This window comes from Lontra canadensis, unplaced genomic scaffold (genome assembly GCF_010015895.1).
Source record: "Lontra canadensis isolate GAN:19392208 unplaced genomic scaffold, GSC_riverotter_1.0 scaffold3, whole genome shotgun sequence".
NCBI classification, from domain to species: domain Eukaryota; kingdom Metazoa; phylum Chordata; class Mammalia; order Carnivora; family Mustelidae; genus Lontra; species Lontra canadensis.
The window spans coordinates 44,911,650-44,929,258 of record NW_022630997.1 but is presented as its reverse complement, the minus strand read 5'-3'; the positions used below and the strand labels follow the sequence as shown (position 1 = coordinate 44,929,258).

At 54.2% G+C, this 17,609-nt stretch overlaps 1 protein-coding gene across 5 annotated transcripts in view; it reads left to right on the top strand.

Annotated features, from left to right (window-relative positions):
- Positions 1-1,870: 1,870 nt before the first annotated feature.
- Positions 1,871-17,609, top strand: part of PALD1 (phosphatase domain containing paladin 1) — a 74,997-nt gene continuing 59,258 nt past the window's right edge. For 2 of the 5 annotated variants that reach the window (XM_032841216.1, XM_032841223.1), the window contains exon 1: positions 8,024-8,294. The gene's annotated coding sequence lies outside the window, so the exon portion shown is untranslated. Of the gene's footprint in view, positions 2,152-7,878; positions 7,898-8,023; positions 8,295-17,609 lie in introns of those variants that run through there. The other 3 variants (XM_032841206.1, XM_032841199.1, XM_032841191.1) reach the window with 3 other exon arrangements.

The window sequence follows — 17,609 nt, the reverse complement described above, 5'->3', positions numbered from 1 at the left end:
GTGTGTGTATGTGTGTGTGCGCGCGCGCACGCATGCGTGTGTGAGAGAGAGAGAAATATATATTTATATATATTCATATATATATTCAGATATGTATGTTCATATATATCCTATATATAGAGAGAACATATATAGAATATCTATGTATATATTGATATCTATAGATATATAGGTATATATAGATATATGTTATATGTTATCTTTTATCTATATATAGAAAAAATAGATATGTATTATTATATATTATTTATATTTATTTATATTTATGTATGTTCATACCCTTTTTGCAGCCCCTCAAGCGTTAAACATTGGAGAGTCTGTCCTGTACTTTCTTCCCCTGGTTCCATCCCATTGCCTCCCCTTGCTCCTGTCTTCACTCAGCTGCAGAGTTGAATGGATGATTTCCCTGAACCCACAGCACCTTCTCATCATTGAGACACGTGAAGCTTTTCTCTGGTGTTGTTCTCTTTGTTCTCTTTGGTTTCTTTTCCCTTCATCTCATTTCTTTTTCTCATAAGCACCCGGGGTAGTGTGTTTGACAAATGTTTTCACATAATGTACACATCCTCACTCTTGTGTTTTTCTGGGTATAAGTCTTGTTACTTTCCATCCATGGTATTATGTGGGCCGTTGTGCTCTGTTACTTTCTTTTTTCTTTTTAAAGATTTTTTAAAAAATTATTTATTTATTTGACAGAGATCACAAATAGGCAGAGAGGCAGGCAGAGAGAGAGAGGAGGAAGCAGGCTCCCTGCTGAGCAGAGAGCCCGATGCAGGGCTTGATCCCAGGACCCTGAGATCATGAGCTGAGCCAAAGGCAGAGGCTTTAACCCACTGAGCCACCCAGGTGCCCCTGAGCTCTGTTTCTTAGTTTATCCCAGAATATTGCATTTTCACACTCGCTCTGCACTTCCTTGTGTACCCCTGGATTGTTGGGTGCAACTTGCACAGGATTCCGTGGTTGAAATCCATGTGACTTACCCATTCCTCTGAGGCTGACTCCAGCCCCGCACCGTCACGGACAGCCCTGCCTTGACCGTCGTGTCCACGTCCACGTGTGGACCTTACTCCAGGCTCTAGGCATCCTTTCCCATCAGCCCACATACACCTACCTCATATTTTAAGACATCGGCATGGTAGTTCCTGTTTCTGGAAGCTGCAGTCTAGCTAGCCGTCAGCTCTCTGTCCACGGATGTTTTGTTTGTTCTCGTTCTTTCACCATGGCGAAGCACGCGCACCCCTGTCCATGTGTCCGTTTGTGCGTGTGTGCAAGTATAGGTGGAACTCCTGGAGGTGCAGCCACCGAAGCAGTCTGTATGGTTGTCATTTGGATAGATGTCATTGGAAGGTGTGAACAGTGCCCCTTCCCTACCCCACCCCCCACCGCCAGAAGCTGTCTTCTAGCACTAAGGTTCTTTGAGGCTCTGAGAGGGTAAGTGACCGGGCTGGGACGACACAGCTAGTGAGTACTGACGCTGAGACTAGAGCCCAGGAGGCTGAACCTGAGCTAGCGAACTTGCCAAGGCGTTCAGCTGGCTCCTGTGTGTCCCGAGCTGCTTGGAGCCTGAGACCTTCCCTGTAAGTCTGGGGGCCTCCGTCTCTCCTGGAAAGGGCCTGGTAAGCCAGCCCTGCCCACTGGCGTGCTGAAGGGGCAGCCCAGGAGCTTGCTGCTCGGAGGTCCTGGGAAGACGCTGCGTCGGGCCTCTGTAGCTCCCTTCACCCCCGCCCTGCCCCCCACCTCCCCTACGCATCTTCTTAAAGGACTCTGTCAGAGAGAGGCATCCTTGGGAACCCAAGTGACGTTGCTTGGAGACAACTGGGCAACAGATCTGGGTTATTTAAAGGAAAGAGAGGGAGGGAGGGAAGGGGTGACAGCCTGTTTATTCAGGAGTAGATGATCTCCTTGCCGCAGGGTTTGGCAGACCCCCTCTCACGCTCCCCCCACCTCCTGCCTCATTATTCCCGGTGTCCAGGGCCTGGGATTCTGCTGCGAGACCCACCACAAGGCCACTGGGAGCTCCTTCCTGATAGCAGTGGGGGCAGGGGTTTCCCTGAATGTTCTAGGGAGGCACCAAGCAAGCCTTGGCTAGGGAAGGCCTTGGAACAAGGCCTCGGAGGAATCTTCTGATGGCGACAGTAGCCACAACTGCTGGTAGGTACTGAGCTTCTTCTCCAACTACTCATTTTTAAGAGCTTTAAAAACCCTGTCAAGGTAGATGTGACTATTCCCATTTTATAGATGTGGAAACAGAGGCTCAGAGACTTCCCTGAGGTCACACAGCTAACAAGGGGCAGAAACTGAATTAAAAGTCAGGTCTGTCTGATGCCGAATTGCACACAGGAACGAATTGCTGTACGTGGCTGGAGTTGGCAGGGCCCTGGGAGGGCACTCATTGCACCCCGAGCTGACCTGGAAGGTCATGCTGAGTGCCCCGGTCCCTGCTCCCCCAGCACCCGGATCCCACGGCCTCCCGCAGGAAATACGGCACTGATGATCAATTTCCTTGTCTGCCTCTGCCACAGGTTGGTGAGCACCTAGGGCGGGTGGGATCCTGCTTATCTATGTGCCCCGAGCCCAGGGTCAGGCGTTCTTGTAGGTACTTAGAGAACATTGTCACACAGAGCTTGGATGCATGAGACAGGGTCCTCCCTATCACCTGCAGATCCCTAAGGACAGTGTCTTCCCCCAGAGCCGTCTCTGCCCTAGCTGGACAGACCTGGACCCTGCAGCATTCCCTGGGGCTGGTTTCCCATCTGCACCCTCTTGCTGTCTTGTGGGATCCAGCACCCGGGTTCGTGGGCAGGCGAGGTCTGATCAGCTGAGAGCACTTCAAAGCACAGGGTCTGGTGGTGAAAGCCGCTAGGTGTGGGGGCACGGGGTACCACGCCCTGGGTGGTCTGGGACGCCCCACCAGAAGACAGTTAGCTTTCCAGTGTTTAGCTTTTAGAGAGAGGATAGCTCAGACTGAGCCAGGCCGAGTTCTGGTAGGCAGGGTGGGAGTGGGGAGGCAGGGGCAGAATGCGGAAAGGCAGGTCCATACAGAAGTGTGGGTCCCGGGCTTGTGCTGTAGTTGTCATTGTCCCCTCATCCTCCTCTGGACCCCACGGCAATGCTGCATGCAGCTGATCACGACCTGCCTTCAAACCAGGCCTTGCTATTTCCTCTGATAATGGGGGTCACACAGGCCGCTCTGTGCAGGGCGGTGAATTCATTGCCCCACTTGAGGCCCACAGTCACCGGCTCAGGTAATTGTCACTGTTGTCCTTTAATAGACGGCCACCAGAGGCTCGGAGGCCTCCATCATTTCTAAGGCAGCCCTGCAGTACCCTCCTCTAGACCGATCTCTTGTGCTATTTTCTTCATAGTGTGAGTCCCTCCAGAATGATCTTTCTTCTTTTTTTGTTTACTTGTTCACGGTATCCCTCACCCTCATCTTACAGAAGTGTCAACCCCATGAAGGCAGGACCTTGTCTGCCTCTTTCCCTGCTCAGGGCCAACCACAGGGGTTGGCACAGAGAAGGTATATAGTAAATATTTGTTGACTGACTGACCGACCAACCAACTGAATGAATAAATGAATGAAATATTTGTTGAATGAACGAACCAGGATTCCTTCTCCCTTTTCTTTCTTCTTCTGATGGAGCACTCTTTCTGTCATTCTTGAGGAAAGTTCTGGAGACAGAATGAGCTTCCTCTCATATGTCCTGGGCAGTCTTCAGTTAGGCACTGAAGTCAGGGAGGGAGGAGAGGTCTTCCTGCCCTTGGGGACAGCATTTTCACACATAGGTCCCAGGTGAAATCAGTTTTGTGTACTGCAGTAAGAAAAACCAAAAGCCAAGTAAACAGGATAGACTAGACATCACACACAGAAGGTTAAGCATTTTGTTGTGACCCACACACGTTTTTATGGCTCTTGTGTAGGTGGTGGTCCCCAAGTAAAATGCATTTCTTTTTTTTTCTTCCAAGATTTTATTTAAATTCAAGTTAATTAACATATGTAAAATGTATTTCTTACTTCAAGTGTCGGTCACAAAAGTTGGAGCCCAGTGTGTGAATTTCAGTCATGGGAGATGTCATCCTTGAACCTGAAAGAGTACAAGCAACGAAATTAATGATCCTGCTGGTAACTATGATGTCAATTACTGAACACGGGTTCTGTGTCAGGTGGGGGTGCTTAGGTCCAGGGCCCTGCACAGAGGCGAAGGGGAAAGAGTCCAGAGCAGAGAGTGATCCTGTCAGCAGGGAAGACTGCCTGGAGGAGATGGAATGCGAACTCAGCCTTGAAGAACCCCTCTACCCTGGCAGGTTCAGGGCTGGGTCAGAGCGCAAACCGCGGGTGGCACTAATCGTAACGCTATCAAGAGGTGCCTTCGGTGAGCTCTGGCTGAGTACCAGGCACCCCCTCATTCCTCCAGACACTCCTGGGAGGCAGGAACCACTCACATCATTTTGCAAATGAAGACAATGAGACTTGAAAAATGTGGGGACTTTTAGGGTAGAGAACATTACGGAGGCTGGATACAGGGCACGTCTGCCCTGCTCGAAGACCAGGTCTGTAAGGCCTGGGCCGTACATGGAACGGGATTGAACAGAAGAGGGCTGCCACATCCTGGAGATGGGGCAGTGGGCCTAGAAGGCCAGACAGGTGCAGCAGGACCTCAGGCAGCCAGGGCAGGTGGAAATTGGACTATGCTGGGACTCAGACAGTAGATGTCTGATTACCTGAGCCTCAGAGGCCTCATGGCTCAGGGGGAAGACTGCAGGCTCTATGACACCCCCAGCCTCGCGGGCCCATGTAGGTCCCAGGTTGAGACCAAAGCAGTGCCCTGGGGAGCAAGGTTAGGTTGGCTTCCCACCCTGACTCTGTCCTTGCCTCAGCCCCACCCTCCTGTGGCCTGTGGTGGGCTTGAAAGGGAGTAAAGAGCAGAGCAGAGCAGAGAGAGGCCTGTTTCTCATCTTTCGTCTAGTCTCATCTTTGCTGGTTTGAACTCAGCTCCTCTGCCTCCCTGCAAGTCATTTGATCTTGTCAGGGAATAACTCTTGGCTTGAGAGTTCCCATGAGGGAACTGGGGTTCCCACAGCCTATGTTTCTGTGCAGGGACTGGACGTGGGAGCTCTCCTCCGACAGCACCAGCACCGGCTGGCTTGGGCAGAGGGACTTTGGAAGCTACAGACAGTTTTGGGAGTGTGAGTAGTGGGGTTACTGGCTGTTACTGGCTATTCTTTGTAGCTTTGGGCTGCGGTAGGTTGGTTTGTGTGTGTGCTACACATACTCACCTACACACACGTGCTCACTTGCATGTCCACACTCATGCCCATTGGACACTTGTGCACACATATACCCTTATTCACATCTCTGCAGACGTGAGCTTACACATGAACAACACAAGCACATACGTATGCACACACAAGTACACACACTTGTTACAGGGCTGTCAGTGGGGCCCTGGCATTCTTTAAGTCATGAGGTGATGTCTTAGGTGCTGGTGCGTGGGGAATGTGGGGTAGTCATAGCGCTGGGGGCGGGGTGTGCCAGCAGAGTGGGTGTAGGTCCTGAGCCCTTTAGTTTTTGAGGTCCTCTTCTAGGACCATTGATCCTTTCCCAGGGACTTTTGGGCTTCTGCTCTGAGCGTCTGGATCTCTCAGGAAGCTTCTGGGGCCTTTTGGGCTGAAAGAGTTGGCACAAAGGATTCTTCCCTCCTGCTTTGGGCTGGGAGAGAACAGAGTGTCTTCTCTAGTTCATACTTAGGGCTGCTCTATGTCCCTTCCTTCTTCTCTCCTTCAGTATTCAGCCCTCTCTTCCTCCCAGACCCAGGGTGGGACCTCTCTGGTCCTGAGCCTTTCTTGTGGCTGGGGGGGCCCCCAGCCTCATGACCAGCAGGGACTTGGCGGAACCTCAGGGGTTGGGGGTGGGCTAGTGAGACTGGGCACTGTGGTCCGGTGGACTCCCTGGTGTGACACTGAAACACCTTCAGGCCTCCAGCCCTTTCCTTCTGGGATCTACCAGCCGAGCCTCAGGGCTGTCTGTTGGAGCTAGAAGGGCTGCGATGGTTGGCTCTCCTGGGGACACCTCTGCCCTGGGGTTTTCTGCTTGATTCAACAAGAACACCTACTGTGTGCATGGTGGATACAAATGGAGGAGTTCGGCACTGCGCTGGGGACCAGTCAGAATTTTGTCTTCCGGGAGCTCAGTCTAGAGGAATAAACACAGACACAGCCCCCGGCCTCTGCTGGACAGTGAGGGAGGGTGAGCAGCATGTATGCACATTTGTGTATTTATGTGCACATGCATGCACGCGCATGCGTGTGTGTGTTTCTGTGTGCGCTTATGCTAGTGTGGGGGTAAGCACCCTTACTTTAGCCCCAGCCTCTAGGGACAAGTATCCAGGAACGCGGCACCCTCGGGATGGCAGGCAGGGGTATCAGGCATCAGTGGGGGATCGGGCAGCGGGTGGGGTGTTATGGGGTTGTGGCAAGAGGAGGAAGGAAAGGAATGGTGCCCAAGAATGGAGCGTACCATGTGCAACTTGCTAGCCCTAGACACTTCCTTGAAGGCAGACAGGCCTGCTTAGGGGGGAGGAACGTGGGGAAAAAGAGCTTATGTCACGTTTCCCACACCACATAGCCAGTAGACTGTGAGCCCATCTGAGCCTAGCTTGGACTCTCAAGGTGGTTAAGAGGCTTCTCTGGCCCCTCCTGGACTTCCTCTTCCCTTCTTTTGGCATATCTTGGGTGCAGCAGAGGCAGGCCTGCAGTGGAAGGCAAGTCTTCTCTGGGCCTCAGTTTCCCCATCCACTACAATAGGGGTGATATTAAGTCACAGTACTTATTTCATAAAATCATCTAGGTGAATGTAGCATTTGAAACCTGGGTGCTGGAGGCCGGATAAGAGAACCACAAACCACAACTACTCCTTTTGTTCTCATTCATTCCCAGGGCTGACCTGGGGGGCTGCGTGCCTCTCTTCCAGCCCAGCGCCCTCTGGCCTCACTCTGGAAAGAGGTGAGGGCAGCGCTGCGTTCGTCCTGGGTAGATCCGGCTCCCCCACCTCCTGCTCCTGTCCTGAGTGGGGGCCAGACAGATAGTGACAGGTGAGGAAGAAGGATTTCCCGAGTGTGGAGAGAGGGAGGAAGTGACTCACTAATCACAACAAATCCGATCTCCTGGAGGGAAGCCGCGGGGAGAGAGTGAACGCACGTGGGTGCCGGCGGAGGCGTGCCATCCACCGGCCTGCGTGGGCGGCTGGGGCGTGGGGAGTGAGAATCCGGCACCTAAGGGGCGGGGATAGTGGGAGTCACCGCCCCCCACTCATGGGGGTGGGGGCGGAGGGTCCCCTCCCCTTCCGAAGTTTCTGCCTCCCTCATCCCTTTAAGCCTCGGGTCTGAGGGGCGTCCAGGGCTTGGGAGAAGCCCACGGCTGAGCGGACAGTCTGCTCTACGGTCGCTGACACTGGAGTGGCTGAGGCCCGGACACGGCGATCGTCTCGCTCAGGTTCTCAGCACAGTGAGGCATTTATTCAGGCTCCCCGATGCTCATCGGAGTACCCCCGAGGCACGGGCGGCCGGGCTTTAAACAGCAGAGAAGGGCGAGGGAAGCTCCGGCCCGCCGATCGCCGGGGAGAGCTGGAGTCTGGGAGGGGGTGTGGCGCCGAGAGCATTCGCTTCTCTCTCCAGCCGGGGAGGCTGCATGGAGGGTTTGGGCATCTTCCAGCAGGAGCCGAACTAATGACAAGGGAAGAGGAACTGGCTTCTCATGCAGTCTCCCCCGCCCCAAACTTTTCCTCCCAGCGCGGGGTGGGCGGGCAGAGAGAGGAAGCGGGGCCGGAGAAGGTGGGGCCAGCCGTTCCCTCCCCGCCCCCGAGCCGCGGCTCTGGGATGCCAATCCCGACGCGGCTTGGGTGAGTGTGTCTTTAAATCCGAGCCCCCCGCCCCCGCGGCGGCTGGGGCGGGGGCTCGGGCTGGCTGGGGGCGGGAGCGGTGATTGGCGGCCGGGCCGGGTCCGCCTCTCGGCCGGGGGGCGCGGGGCGCGGGAAGCCGAGCTGCGCGCTGGGGTTGGGACGCGCATCTTCCAGCACCAGCGAGCGCGGGCTGAGGTTCTCTTGGCTTCTCCTCGTTGCGCCCGGCCTGCCCGCCTCCGGAGCCGCCTCTGCCCACGGATGGGCTGGGGAAGTTGGGAGGAGCGAGCCGGAGCCCGCGCGGGGCGCGCCCAGCCGCTGCCTGTCTTGGCGCCCGCAGTCTGGGCGCTGCGCACCAGCCACAGGAGCGCGGATGCTCCCCGGAGCCGCGGGCTGGCAGGTATCCACGCGTCCGGACCCGGGGTTGGCGATGGGAGGGCAGATCCGGAGTCCCCCGGGCACCCCCTTTCCTGGGGCGGCTCAGACCACCCACTCGCCATCCCCCGGCTGTGCACGCCTCCTGGGCTCCCGGAGAGGAGAGGCTCTGGGCTCCCATCCAAACCCGCACGGTATTGGTGCCTGGGAGAGAAGTGGGGACCTCAATAAAGAGTGGGCGGTTATTAGGTTGTTTGCCGGGCGCTGGGCTATCTCTCTCCTCCGCCAAGGTTTTCGCCCCTTTTGAGGGCAAGGCCTGGGGCACGGTGCCTGAGCGGCCTCACTGCGCAGTTGGGAGGAGGGAAGCAGGGAAGCCGACTTTCGATCCATGCATGGGGTCCCTGGACACATCTTTAAGTGGCTTGAGGCCCACGGAGCTGGTTAAAGTTATGAGGTCCCAGTGGGCTCAAGCTTTGATTCTGAGCCCCTCCCGCCCTGTCCCTCTGCAGGCCTGGGTCTCGGGGGAGAATCCCTTTTCATCTTCAGAGTTTTTTCCTGAAGAGTCAGTGACTTGTCAGCAGAGTGGGGTGTGGGAGAGCTGTTGCACCTGACTCAAAAGTGGCCAGCATGGTTGATACCTGTTCTTACCTCTTGGGGAATTGGAGATGGAAGAAAGTGTCCTGGCCTCAGGAAGCTTCTGGCACTCTTTACTCTCCCAACCAAAGGTCTAGGCACCCAGTCCTTGGCTTCCGCGTCCAGCGGCTGGACCCAGTGACCGAGCACCTCTTACATGCCAGGCCCCTGGCTCTGCTGGGGAGAATGGGAGTGTGGGAGGACTCAGGGTGCTGTCCTCAGGTGGCTCGGCCCTATGGGGAATGCAAGACAAACGGACAGAAAGTTTGCTGATACAGGCTTTCCATACCAGTCCCGGACTAATAATAGCGGAAATGCCAAGAGGCTCCGCATGATTAATTCCTACATAAGTGATGTAGGCTGCCATTGCTGGGGCGGGGGATGGGGTGGGTGCTGGGATCCCATTCTCAGGCAATCATATGCATATGTTTAAATCTGTTTAAAATGTTCTAGCACCATAGCCCTCTCCTCCCTGTTATCGTGCTCCTCGTGAGGACGTCTCCACCTCTGTGCACAGGTTGCAGAAAGGGGTTCCAGAGATTTCCTTGCCTCTATGTGTCCCCAGCCCCACTCTCAGGTTTTTTCCCGCTGGTAGATTTCTGAAGAAACCCTTTTGGTTTTTGGAGTTAGGCCAAGCATGGGACTCCCCCAGCTTCCCCGGGGCCTCTGAGGTTTGAGGTCTAGGTCTAGCCTTATGGGAGGGAGGCTCAGAGGCCGGGAGGGAGGAAGTCCACACTTCATTTCTGAAGAGCCTCTATTGCAGGGGGCTGTGGATGAGGTTGGAAGGCTGGAGGCCCTGAGCCAGGGTTTCCTGTGAGCACAGATAGGCTGTCTGTCTTTGCTGGCCATCAGGTATTGAAGTTGGGGTGATGGAGGCGTGGGGGGGTGGGTAGGACAGGGCTGGCTTGATGTGGGTGGTCCCAGGGCAGCGCTTACCTCACTCTGAGGTTCTGCTCTGTCTGGGGGCTCTGCCCCCTACCCCATCGTCCCTGGCAGGTTTCTGCTTTTCTGGATCGCTTTGCGGAGGTGGCATTGTGCGCATGGCTTTGAGCACTGTTCTGGGAGAGGGTGTTGCTCACCCCACGGCCCGTGGCTGGGATCGTGAGCACTTCTGTGAATACACCCACCCACCTCCAAGCCATCGGCACACACGGGTCACCCAGGCCCGGGTGGGGGACACTGGTGTGCCCAGAGATGTGAGTGTGCTTGGGTCTACAGCGATGTGGGCAGAGACTGAGGGGAAGCGGATGCAGATGTGAATGAAGACGGACACAGGAAGGTGACAGAGGTGGGCAAGCAACCTAGGGATACAGATGTGGGCCGGGGACATATAAACGTGGACCGCACATGGGCCACAGACACTGTGTAAGCAGATTAGGTCTCCCGGGGCAGGGGGCCCTGGAATCTTCCCACACGAGAGGCAGATGTATGATGGGTGGGCATATGGATGACGGGCACGGATGTGAGCTGACATTCAGACACTAGACATGGAGTCCCAAGGATGTGGCTTGAGTACCTGGCAGACTGGGAGTTGGCTGAGGGCTCCTGGGGAAATGGACACATATACCTGCTGAGTCACCCGACAAGAAGGCCCGGACAAGGACAGGTGGGTTCCGGGATGTAGCCTGAGGAGTGCACTGCTCGGTTATCCCTTTGATTCTGTGTGGCAGCAGGAAGTTGTCCCATTTCAGGTGGTAGTGGTGTAGGTGATCTGCGGTGTGGCTGTGTTTCTAGGTCTCCACTGGGGTTTGAAGCCCTCAAAGGGCTTGGTGTTCTCTCTTGTACTCTGAGAGTCATTTGACCTCCCCACTCCCTAGGTTACAGGGCTAGGTGCATGCCGTAAGCACCAGTAAGGGCTCCTTGAACCTTTAAATCTCATCTTCCTTGGGTTTCCAGAAGTTTCCTGAAGTGAGGCTGTGTGGTTTGTGTAGGGAAGAAACCTGGCTGGGGGCTCTTCTTTTGAGCCCATACCCGAGTGAGGGTCTCTGGCAGGGAAGGGACCATTTTTTTTTTTTTATTTTTTTAACTAATCTCTACACCCAACGTGGGACTCGAACTCAAGACACTCAGATTGAAAGTCATGGGCTGTACTGACTGAGCCAACGAGGTGCCCAGGAAGGGACCATTCTTATGGAAAAGAAAAGGCAGACGGTGTGGGGAAGTTGAGATGAGACTGTTGCCCTCAGGTGTTCCCTCCCCTCAGCCCTGGGCTTGGCCAGGGAAGGGGGCCCCCACTTTCTGGCTGTCATCACTTCTGTTCTGCCCAACCTGGAGACTGGGAGCCAGCATGACGTCTAGACCCAGTTTGAAACTAACTCACTGCACAGCCCTGGGCAAGTTACTTAATTTGTCTGAATTAATTTACCTTTAGCCCCAAACTCCTCATCTTTAAAATGGGGCCAGAGACCCCCTAGCCCTTGAGGGTGTTTTGAGGGTTAAATGGGAGAAAATCAGTAGAAGGCCTGTGGCCCAGGATATGGCACAGAGGGAGTACTGTCAGTGGAGCTTTGATTACGAGCCTTCCCCCATGGCCAGGACCCCCCAGAGCTGCGTTGGAAGCCAGGTGGCGGGCCGTGGGAAGCTGGGCAGGCAGGCACCCTTCACTGGAAAGCTGGGGGCTTTGTCCTCAACCCTTGCCCACCAGCCACTCCTCAGTCCCATGGACCGTCCACACGCAGGGTCAGGAAATGGCAGGCAGGGCGTATGGAGGCTTGGGCCTGCTGCCTGCCAGGCCTCTGGGAGGGCAGCCAGTGGTTTGCTAAGAATAGGCCCAGATCATGGGTCTGCCTCCCAGCGGGGAGCCGTGTGCCTCCCCGGTATGGGCCAAGGTGCTTGCCGGCCCTTTTATGTTTCTTGCAGCTGGCTCTCCCCACAGGAGCGGGCCTGGGAGCAGCAGCAGCCTCTTCTTGGGTTTTTGGCTGGGACATGGGGAAAGAGAAGGCCTGGGAAGCACTGACCATTCAAATCTCCAAGTTCCTCTTCCACTCAGAGATTGTCACCAGCTCCCTGATCATCTTCCTACCTGCCAGTGGATCTGCAGTGGCTAAGAACACAGGTTCTGGAACCATACCACTAGGGTGTGAATTTCGGGTCCCACACACATTAGCTGTGCGCCCCTGGCAGCTCACTTACTTTCTCTGTGCCTGATTTCCTTGTGTAGCAGGGTTAATGCTAGTAACTTGCTTAGAGGGATGTCACAAGGATGAAAGGAGGTGGTGCCTGGAGAGTCTGTGGGGTCACGTGCAGCTCCTAGTAAGTGCTCCATGAACATTGGGGGGCTACTGTGATTACCGTGATTACTGCTTTCTCCGCAGAGGGGGAGATGGGTGAGGCCAGTCTGGCTTGCACGGTGCCTCCTGGTCAGAAGGCACCAGTATGCAAGCTTCTCGATGGGGGTTCCTGGCCCTGGGTTCAGTATGAGGTACAGGGGACCACAGGTGAGAGAGACCCAGTCCCTGCTGGGTGATGGAGGCACATGCATACATTATACCATACCTGATGGGCACCTTCCCAGGGCCTGTACTAGCTGTGATGGGAGCTGGAGGGAGGGAATGACCTGCCTGGGGGTGGGGTGATGCATTAGGCGGGCTTCAAAGGATGGATAAGAGTTTGCAAAGGTGAGGGAAGGCTTCCCAAGCAGAAAAAGCAGCCTGTGCAGAGGGGTGACAGCTTGGTGTGTTTAGGAACGTGAGCAGATCCATGCGCCTGGGGAGGGGACCCACACTTAGCCTCTCGCCCTGTCACGAAAGCCCTTGTATGCTGGGACCTTCTGTCCCTCCCACTCTGGGCTCAGAGGCAGCCCTGGTTTCCCTGTTCGGACACAAGCTGGAGGCCCACCAGAATTCTGTGCCTCTCACTTCCCTTTTAGGAGTCATATTTGCTGTCCCCTCATTCTCCAGAGACCCTCCTGCCACTTAGAAATGCCTGCCAGCCCTCCCTGGGGGCCCTTGTTTTTGAGCTGGGGCTCCAGACTGCTCCTGCCCCAGGAACATGCCTATTTTTGCTCTTAGTTAAGATACCCGGGGGTTAATAGGTCCCCCGACTTGGGAATGAACTGAAGCCGTTGAAAACTCCTTAGCTTTTCCTAAGGATTAAATGTCTAATGGTGGAATTCTGGGACCTTGTTAACGTGTTCTGTATGTTTCCTCTAACTGGCGTATGGACTGGCTTTATCTCCGAGGGGTGCCCCTTCTTGGCTGGGGTCCTCCGACGAGTGAGACACAGGGCATCTGGGGTTACCTACATGCCCAAGGCAGGCATCAGGGAGCATCTGGGAACTGGGTGTGTCATGCTGACCCTGTGGGCTCCCAGGGAGGTAGGGCTTTTAGAAATTCCAGAAGGGAGGGTGTGGTGCTGGGAGCACTGTGGGTCCACCGTTCAGCCTCCCGCCCTCGCCCATGAGGAACAGCCCCATTGCCAAGAGTCTGGGTTGGCCCCATGCAGGAGGAGAGAGGTAGGTGACCTCGGGTGACCTTGGCCTTGCCAGCCTCGGCTGCCTGCTGAACCTCAGGGCCTGTCTGCCTGCAGGCTGTGTGGCCTCTGTCCAGTCCTTCCTCAGAGTGGAGGACAGGGACGCTTGGATGTTTTGAAGATTGTTGATGTTTAGAAAGCACAGAAGGGAGTTTCCCTCCTCTTTTCCTTTCTTTTCCCGGGAACTGTAGACCCCATGGCAACGTTAACCCTCTCCTGCCGGTCACAGAGTGATGGCTGGATGTGTCCCCTTTAACTGCTACCCTGTAGTTACTGAGTCCTTCCTCCTGGGGTCCCTGAAGTGGGTGCTGACCTGTTTAAGTCTCCAGGGCAGCCCTCCATTAGAGCCCCAGGGCCCTGGTTGGCAGGGCCTACAAGACCTCATCCAGGCTGGGTCTGATGCCGGCTCCTCCCCGCCCATATCCTGGCCCAGCAGTTCTTCAGCCTCAGTTTGACCCCCTGCTCCGTGGGTGTGTGCCTGCTGCCTTGCCTTTGGATGGAGCCTCATGGGCTGTAGAGGTCTCTGGCAGGGGCTGTGCCACTGGCTCACTCCAAGGCCTACTGGGAAGCTCTGGTTTCCAGATGCCTCAGAGAGAAGGGTCTTCCTTGGAGATCGGGCCCCCGAGGTGCAGAGTCCTTGAGGGAGCTGCGGTGCTACTCTCTACTGGGCCCTGAGCTGGGCCTGGGGTGGATAAGCCCTGGACTAGATTTCACAGCTGCCTTGGAGCCCAATTTCCCATCTGCAAAATGGGCATAATAATTTTTTCCCTCCCTCCCTCCCTAAAAAAAAAAAAAAATTTTTTTAATTGAGGTGATCTTCACTTGACATAAAGTTAATTATTTTCAAGTGTACATTTCAGTGAACTGTCCATTCACAGTGTCGTTTGATCACTGGCTCTGTCAGGTTCCAAAATGTATTCCTTAACCCAAAGGAAAACCTGGCCCCACGGAGCAGCTAATTCCCATTCTCCCATTCTCACCTCTGCCTTACTTTAAAAAATTAAAAAAAAAAAAAGATTTTATTTATTTATTTGAGAGAGAGAGTGTGTGTATTGGCGGGGGTAGGGCAGAGGGAGAGGAAGAACCAGGCTCCCCACAGAGCAAGGAACCCAATGCGGGGCTCGATCCCAGGACCCTGGGATCATAACCTGAGCCAAAGTCCGACGCTCAGACGACTGAGCCACCCAGGCGTCCCGAAAAAAGCCTTACGGAGGTGTATGTGCCACAAAGTTCATGGATTCTAAGTGCACAGCCGCATGAGTGCTGGTAACTGCTGGGAACGTGCAGCCAACACCTCAGTCAAGTCTGAGAGCCCTTCACCACTGGAGGGTTCCTCGAGCCGTGATGCAGCCAGACACCACTCCCACCCCTGGGCCTGGGCCCACTTAGGTTCTTTCTGTCCCTCTGGTTTTGCTTTTCTTAGATTGTCGCATAAATGGACTCAGAGCATGGCTCGTCTCCTGTCCGGCTTCCCTGCTCCACATGCCCTTGAGATGTGCCCACATTGCTGGACACTTCTGCCATGCCTTCCTTTTTGACTGCTGAGTAGTATTCCAGGCTGTGTGTGGGTGGGGTGAGGGGGACTGCTTATTGCTTATCAGGTTCCCAGGAGATGCCTGCCCACCCTGCTTTTGAAAATGTCAATGAAAAAAGAATATAAAGTAGTTATGTTCATGAAAGATTCAAGTAGTAGCTTCACCCAGAGAGTACGATGGGAATCTCCCCCGCCCCTCACCCCCGTCTTGTCTTCACTGGAGAGAACACCGCCCACAGTTTGCTGAGTATCCCTCAGCATTTCTTCTGTGCCTCTGGTGAATTTGTGTAGTTTTGATTTGGGGCTGTCAATTACACCGGGGCCATGGCCCTGGGGCTGCTTTTTCCCTTATTAGCCATTGGTCTTGGGGAGGGTCCCAGCACTGCCGCTGGAGCCATATCCTTGGGAGCCGCCGGGCCAGAGATGGGGTTTTGGGTCCAACAGGCAGGTGTCCGTCTCCCCCTGGCTCGGAGCTGGGGCTCTGCCAGGCTTTGGGGAGATAGAATGAAGGCTTCCTGGAGGTGGGCCATTCGGATCAGGTTTCTGGAGGAGGGAGGCACTGGAACACAAGAGATCAGACCATCCTCGGAGTGGGCGAGGGGATAGCTGGGCATCTGGGTGGATGTGCATTCCTGCTTCCGTCACTACTGCCTCCCACTGGCAGCCGACTGCAGGGGCTTCCTCTTCCGGGCTCCATAACATGGCGCTGGAAGGAATAGGCCCAGGAGCGGGGATTTCTTGGATGACCAAAGGCCGACCCTGGAGGCCTCCCTTCTCGTTGCAGTGAAATTGCACCTTGTCGAGGTGACAGGACCCCTGTCTTGGGTGTGCAGGTGGGGATGTCCGTGGCCCTCCTGAGGAAGAGGGCCCTCCTGGCTCAGGTTTGCACATGCCTGGCTCTACCTGACCCCAGCCGATGGGGTTACGGAGGCTCTGCATCTGTATTGTCATGCTTCTTTCCCTGACCATGGCCATGCACGTGTAAAGGATTCACATTCTGGGCATACTTACTAACATCGGTTGTTTTCATTGTTTTCAAGTGTTTCCTAGTGTAGTAATCAGAATAGTGTCTTACTGTTGTATGATGTGAGTTCTGTGAGATGGGAATCCTGAGTTGTGTTTCAGGATGAGCTTGTCTGTGGCTTTGGGTTTCCTGTGAGCCTCTTTCTTTGAGCCTTTGGGGACGGTTTAAGGGGAGGGAGAGGGGAGTGAGCCTAGGAAGGAAGCTAGCAACAGGTGGGTTTGCTGATTTCCCTGTGATTTCTCTAGCTTAGTGCTGCTCAAACCTGGGTAACATGTGGGCCCTTCCCCTTTTAAAAATAGTGAAAGTATTTGCCTTCAGCTCGGGTCATGATCTCAGGGTCCTGGGACTGAGTCCTGCGTCAGGCTCCCCGCTCAGTGGGGAGTTTGTTTCTCCCTCTCCCTTTACCCCCAGTTTGTGCTGTCTTGCTCTCTCTCTCAAATGAATAAATAAAATCTTAAAAAGAATACAAAATAAGAATAGTGTTTTGAGATGGAATTCATATGCCATACAGTTCACCAATTTAAAGCACACAATTCAGGGTGCCTCGATGGCTCAGTTGTTAAGCATCTGCCTCTGGCTCAGGTCATGATCCCAGGGTCCTGGGATCGAGTCCCACATTGGGATCCCTGCTCAGCAAGGAGTCTGCTCCTCCCTCTGCCTCTGCCTGCTTGTGCTTTCTCTCACGTTCTTTCAAATAAAATCTTTAAAAAAATAAAAAAAATCCAGCCAAATAAAACTGCCCTAAAACCTCACACCTCCTTCAAGCTTTTGCTCCTCCTTCAGCCAAACATTACAAAAGATTTGGTCTGTGCTCTGTCTTTATGTCTTTCGTTCTTATTTCCCTTTCTTTTTAAAGATCCTTCTTGGGGCGCCTGGGTGGCTCAGTCTTTAAGCATCTGCCTTCGGCTCAGGTCATGATCCCCGGGGTCCTGGGATCGAGCCTGGCCTGGGGATCCCTGCTCAGTGGGAAGCTTCTTCCTCTCCCACTCCCCCTGTGGAGTGTTCCCTCTCTTGCTGTCTCTCTTTCTGTCCAATAAATAAAATCTTAAAAAAAAAACAAAGCACATAATTTAATAGCTTTTAGTATATTTAAAGTCTTGCCTCTGTTTCCACTGTCTGATTACATTTTCATCAACCCCTAGAAGATACTCTGTATCTATTACTTGTCACTCCCTACCTCCAGCACACTGATCTACTTTCTGTATCTTTGGAGTTTCTTATTCAGGACATTTTGCATGGAATCATACAGGGTGTGGTTTTTTTTGTGGACTCCCTTTTGAAGTCTTTATTTATTTATTTATTTGTAGATCTTATCTATCTGTCTGAGACAGCGTGATAGCAAGCATGAGTGGGGGGAAGGGGCAGAGAGAGGGAGAAGTAGACTGCTGACCAGAGAGCCCAGTGTTGGGCACACAATGTGGGCACTCTCTTTTAAAAGAAAAGATGGGGGGTGCTTGGGTGGCTCAGTTGGTTAAGCCTCTGCCTTCAGCTCAGGTCATGACCCCAGGGTCCTGGGATCGAGTCCCTCATTGGCTTTCTGCTCAGTGGGGAGTCTGCTTCTCCCTTTCCCTCTCTGCTCTCTCTGTCTCGATCTCTCGCTCACTCTCAAATAAAACCTTTAAAAACGTAAGAGAATAAAAACCTTACTTGTTGATTTGTTTCCTTATTAGAATAATAAC